This window comes from Pelodiscus sinensis, chromosome 19 (assembly GCF_052426305.1).
Source record: "Pelodiscus sinensis isolate ZL-2025 chromosome 19, ASM5242630v1, whole genome shotgun sequence".
NCBI classification, from domain to species: domain Eukaryota; kingdom Metazoa; phylum Chordata; order Testudines; family Trionychidae; genus Pelodiscus; species Pelodiscus sinensis.
The window spans coordinates 18,459,202-18,465,581 of record NC_143070.1 but is presented as its reverse complement, the minus strand read 5'-3'; positions in this window follow the sequence as shown (position 1 = coordinate 18,465,581).

Below are 6,380 nucleotides of genomic sequence, written 5' to 3'. Positions count from 1 at the left end.
CCCAGCGCGGGTTAGCAAGGAGAGGGGCAGCTGCCTGGGCTTCCCTAAGTGATTAGCTCGCCCAATGACGGTGTCCCTTAAAATAGCGCCCCTCCCAAATGTGTGGGGTCCCCCCTCAGTGACAGTCTTCACAGGGCAGCTAGTGGAGTCTCTCTCCTGCCCTTGGTGGGACGTTTTAGCCCCTCCGGTGGCTGCGCTGCGGGATGCTGCTCTGAGGCCTGGAAGTTGGTGGCCAAGGAGAAACTGGAGAGTGAGTGGGGAGTATGACCTAAGTTGTGGGGCACCAGGGTGGGAAAGGCACAGCCCAGGCCGAGGGTGTGACCCACAGTTCAGTCCATTAGCTTGGAACTGCTTGGAACTGCTTCCGTTTCACTGCACCCATTAATAACAGGAAAAGATTAACAGTAATAGAGAGGTCACCCTGTTAGTCTGATCTTGGTAAAACAAAAGGAAAAATTATGTAGCACTTTAAAGACTAACAAGATAGTTTATTAGGTGATGAGCTCTTGTGGGGCAGACCCACTTTGTCAGATTTCAGACACTGAGCAAAGCTCACAGCCCTGCCGACCTTGGCTCATTGCCACCCATGGGCCTGCCCTCCAGGGACTCAGCCATGTCTTTTTCGCATCCAGCTACACTTTTGGCCTTCACCGCAATGACAGTGCCACAGTCTCATGTGTGAAAAATGTCTCCATTGCTTTGTATACAACCCGCTGCCTATTTATTTAATCAGGTGAGGGGGGTTGGTCGGTGGAAGGGGCAACGTCTTCTGATTGTCAAACCAGCTCCCAGCTACAGAAACTGCTTCGGACCCCCCGCCGGGAAGTTACAGCCCGGCCTGCGGTCGGCTACACTGGCGCACTAGGCACCTGCAGGGCGCAGTTGACATCCCCCCGTCCAGCAGCGGCCAGGCCGGGTCCCTGTCTGGCGAGGCGGGTCTGGGAACCCGAGCAGAAACGAGCGAGTCCCGCCCCTTGCTGAAAGGCAGCAGCGGCTCCACCCCCCCCTCAGAAGCTCCCCAACCCAAGAGCTGCAGCGACACTGGGCGTCTCCGACCCGCAGGAGCCGCGCGCCGGGCTCAGGCTGGCTCCAGGGTCCGCTCCGCGCTGGTGAGCGCTTGGGGACCCGGGTTGGGGGGCAGGAGGGGACGGGACTCGCCGCGCTCAGAGCCGGGCTGCGGGGCGCTCTGGGGGGCAGGGGAGGGACTAGGGGCTGGGAGACGCGCGGGGAGGGGGAGTCACCCCATGTCGGGGGTCAGGCGGACCCCAGGATAATGGCGGGGGGGGGGGGGATTTGCTTCTCCCCGGGGCTGGGCCCGAGCTGCCGGGAGCGGAGTCCGCTTGGGGCGGGCGTGGCCTGGGGGGCAGCCCCACGGGCAGGGGGTGAGGGAGGGGGCGACACACACAGCGCCCGGGGGCTGTGGCTGTATTGGGGGGCGGGTTTCGGGGCGCCCTTTGCTCCCCCTGGGGCCGGCTGGGCGCCGCTCCGAGCCGGGTCCGGGCGGGCGGGGGCGAACGCGCTGCCCGGGGGCTGCCGCTCCAGCAATGGGAGCCCCGGGTGAGCTAGAGCAGAACGGAACCAATGGAGCAAAAACATGGCGGGTGCTGCTGCGATCTGTGGTTTCTCCTGTAGTTTCCTGCGCTCACAGCCCGCCTCAGTGTTGCACACAGGCGGTGAGAGGTTGCAATTACATACACAAGAACGTAAGAACAGTACTGAGTCAGACCAAAGGTCGATCCAGCCTAGTAGCTTGTCTGCCCACAGTGGCCAGTGCCAGGTGCCCTGAGCGGGTGGACTGAAGACAATGATAAAGCGATTTGTCTCCTGCCATCTCTCTCCAGCCTCTGACAAATAGAGGCCAGGGACACCATTCCTATCCCCTGGCTAATAGCATTCCATGGACCTAACCTCCATGAAATTATCTAGCTTCTCTTTAAACTCTGTTATAGTCCTAGCCTTCACAGCCTCCTTTGGCAAGGAGTTCCACAGGTTGACTGCACAGTGTGAAGAAGAAGGTTCTTTTATTAGTTTTAACCTGGTACCCATTAATTTCATTAGATGTCCTCTAGTTCTTCTATTATGGGAACAAGTAAATAATAACTTTTCTTTATTCACCCTCTCCACACCAATCATGATTTTATATACCTCTATCAAATCTATTCAATTTCTCCTATTTTCCAAACTGAAAAGTCCCAATCTTTTTAGCCTCTTCTCATATGGGACCTGTTCCAAACCCCTCATCGTTTTAGTTGCCCTTTTCTGAACCTTTTATAATGCCAAGATATCTTTTTTTAGGTGAGTAGACCACATCTTTACACAGTATTCAAGATGTGGGTATACCATAGATTTATATAGGGGTAGGAAGATACTCTTTGTCTTATTTTCGATTCCTTTTTTAATAATTGCTAACATCCTTTTTGACTGCCTCCACACACTGCATGGATATCTTCATAGAACTATCCATTATAACTCCAAGGTCTCTTTCCTGATTAGTTGTAGCTAAATTAGCCCCCATCATATTGTAAGTATAGTTGGGGTTATTTTTTCCTATGTGCATTACCTTACACTTATCCGCATTAAATTTCATTTGCCATTTTGTTGCCCAATCACTCAGTTTGGTGAGATCTTTTTGAAGTCCTTCACAGTCTGCTTTGGTCTTGACTATCTTGAACAGTTTAGTATCATCTGCAAACTTTGCCACCTCACTGCTCACCCCCTTCTCCAGATCACTTATGAATAAGTTGAACAGGATTGGTCCTAGGACTGACCCTTGGGAGACACCACTAGTTACCCCTCTCCATTCAGAAATTTTACCATTTATACCTATCCTTTGTTTCCTGTCTTTTAACCAGTTCTCAATCCATGAAAGGACCTTCCCTCTTATCCTATGACAACTTAATTTACATGAGAGCCTTTGATGAGGGACCTTATCAAAGACTTTCTGAAAATCTAAGTATACTATATCCATTGGATCCCCCTGTCCGCATGTTTGTTAACCCCTTCAAAGAACTCTAGCAGATTAGTAAAACATGATTTCCCTTTGCAGAAACCATGTTGACTTTTGCCCATCAAATTATGTTCTTCTATATGCCTGACAATTTTATTCTTTAATATTGTTTCAACTAATTTGCCTGATATTGACTGTAGACTTACCGGTCTGTAATTGTCAGGGTCACCTCCAAAGCCCTTTTTAAATATTGGTGTCATATTAGCTATCTTCCAGTTATTAGTTACGGAAGCTGATTTAAAGGATAGCTTACAAACTAGTGTTAATAGTTCTGCAATTTCCCATTTAAGTCCTTTCAGCATTTACTTCTGTGGAGAGGGGAATCTCTTCGACATACAATTTCCCTTGGGATGATGTGGAGGAGATAAATGGGATGGAGCAGTATGTTCCTTTCCCTCTTGCCCAAGTGAAGGGATTAAGGACCCATCCAGCTCGGGAGAGCAAATAAATAATTGACCATGTCCAGTGGTAGTCGCTGCTGTAGTTGTTGCTGGTCTGCATGTTGTGGTGGGCGAGTTACTGTTCCACTTTGTGACTAGAAGAAGGATGGTCCCCAGGAGCACACATCTTAAACCCAGCTCTGAGAGAAAGCTGTGTAGCCTTTAAACCACACATGCCTGGATTCTGTTCCTACAGCTGCTACTGGCTGTATGAACATGGCATGTGATGTGTACTGTCTATACTTTAATTTGATCCTCTCTGTGATGACTGTAAGCAAGCTAACCCAAAACACCTTGAGATCTGTGGAGAACAGGTTCTGTGCAAGTGCAAAGAATCGATAGTCCATAGCAGTGGTCCCTAACGCGGTGCCCGTTGGTGTCATGGCGCCTGCCAGGGCATTTATGTGCGCCCGCCGAGTGATCAGGGCCGGCCCAAGCAATTCTTGCACCCCAGGTGCACGGTGCATGCATGGCCCCACCCCCGGGTGCCCGACAGCCCCAAAAGGTTGGGGACCACTGGTCCATAGGGTTTGCAAAGTCCGTGGAATTACGTAAATCTGCAAAAGTGACTAAGAGTCCAGTGGCACCTTTATAGGCTAACAGATTTATTGGAGCATAAGCTTTCATGGGCAAAGACCCACTTCATCAGATGCATGTAGTGGAAATGTCCAGAGGTAGATATAAATATGCAGACAAGAATAAGGCTAGAGATAACGAGGTGAATTCAATGAGGGAGGATGAGACCCACTTTTAGGAGCTGATCTGGAGGTGTGAACACCAAGAAAGGAGAAACTGCTTTTGTAGTTGGCCAGCCATTCACAGTCTTTGTTTAATCCTAAACTGATGGTGTCAAATTTGCAGATGAACTGTAGCTCAGCAGTTTCTCTTTGACGTTTGGTCTTGAAGTTTTTTTGCTGCAGGATGGCTACCTTTAAATGTGCTACTGTGTCCTGGGAGATTGAAGTGTTCCCCTACAGGTTTTTGTATATTACTATTCCTGATATCTGATTTGTGTCCGTTTATTCTTTTCCGTAGGGACTGTCCAGTTTGGCCGATGTATATAGCAGAGGGCCATTGCTGGCACATGATGGCATATATTACCTTGGTAGCTGTGCATGTGGATGAACCAGTGATGTTGTGGCTAATCTGGTTAGGTCCTGTGATGGTGTCGCTGGTGTAGGTATGTGGCACTGAGATTTGTTGCATGGATTGGTTCCTGTACTTGATTGAGCTGCAGGACGCAGTGGCACCCAGTGGAGGCTCTCAGTATTGCACTAGGGTTTGCAAAGTCGCTGGGATGTGCTGTGTCACACCCACACCCAATGGAGACTCCCAGTATTGCAAGAAAATTAAAAAACAACAACAACAACAACAAATAATATAGTACAATGTTTCTCAACCAGTGGTACCAGAACCCTCAGGGGTAATTGAGAGAAGTCTGGGGGGTACATCAAAACAGCTGAAAATTGAATTTGTTTTATAGTGCTTTATTATTTTTGTACTTTTTACCCCCCAAAATTTCATTGCCCACCTAGCTACAATTAAGTTGTTTAAACAGATGCGTTGCAATGGCAGAAAAAAAATTTGTTTGCCTGAAAATGGTAGGTACTGAGGGGAGGTGTGTACTTGTATTATTTATTTATTTTTGGGAAAGAGGTACTTTATAAAAAAAGAAAAGGTTGAGACACTGATCTACTGACACCTTAGAGACTAACAAAACAAATTGTGGAAGATAACAAGCCTTCACTCTGTGTTGTGTTTAAGCAACAAGTTGCCAGAGGCAGTTTATTCAAGCAATATTGCAAGGGAAGACATCCATAAGTGGATCTTCAAATACAAAACAATTAACCAATAAATATACCTTTCTGTTACATATAACATTAAACAATTACTTCCCTGCCCACTCAGTTCCCATCAGACACTGTCTTATCTCCAAGGTTCTCACTGAGGTCAGCATTCCACTCTTATCTTGGAGAGCGAGACAGAGAGGCGAAGGCAGCGTCTCTTCTAGCTCTTGGGTTAGCAGGAGTCAGTGAACCAGACTCTTGCTCTGCTACTGACAGACCCTGAAAGGGCCACCCAAAACCCCTCTCCCTTAGTCCTGCTTCCACATTCCCCTCTTTTGTGCTCTAGGCACAACTACTTCAAATCTCTATAATCATTAAACATTGTATTTCTGTTTTAACATCGAGAGGTCTGTTTTAACATCCTCACAGGTATGGATTGGTTGTAATGGTAATACAAGATTAGTATGAACATGAAAACTATTTCCATTAGTACATCCTCTATAACAACAATAAAATAATCCTACAATAAGCAAAAGCAATACAATCATTAATATCCCTGCAATAATTCTATAATGGGGTTGCTGCATAGCCTTAGTTACATAACATGATACATCATAATTAGTACACAGGAGGGATGTTCTATAGACTGTGTGGAAAGTATGTGCCTCAGTTTGATAGGTATTTTGGAGAACATGAATTTGACCCTGTAATTCAGAGATTTTCTGGACCTCTGGTATAATTGAAAGTAATTTTTGGAATCGGTCAGGTACTAGAGTAGTCCAATCAAGGGATATTTGGAATCTAAGTGTTGTTCGTAGGACCTTGTCTGCAGGCCAGTAAATGACATGATTTCCCATAACAGTGGTGAGATGAAAGTGCATGTCTTGTAAGGTGGTGGTGTTAACATGTACGCAGCTATCATGAGCTTTTGTGGGCACAGCCCACTTCTTCAGATGACAGGAGTGTTGAAAGTCCAGATGCAAGTTTTGTTAGTCTTTAAGGTACTACTAGACTATTGGTTGTTTTTAAAATTTTTCCTGTTACAGACCAACACAGGTACCCCTCTGAAGCTTTTGAGTCAGAGAATGATGAAAATGAGCAGTACAGCTCCCCAGATGTGTGTCAGTGCATTAGGCTAAAGCAGTG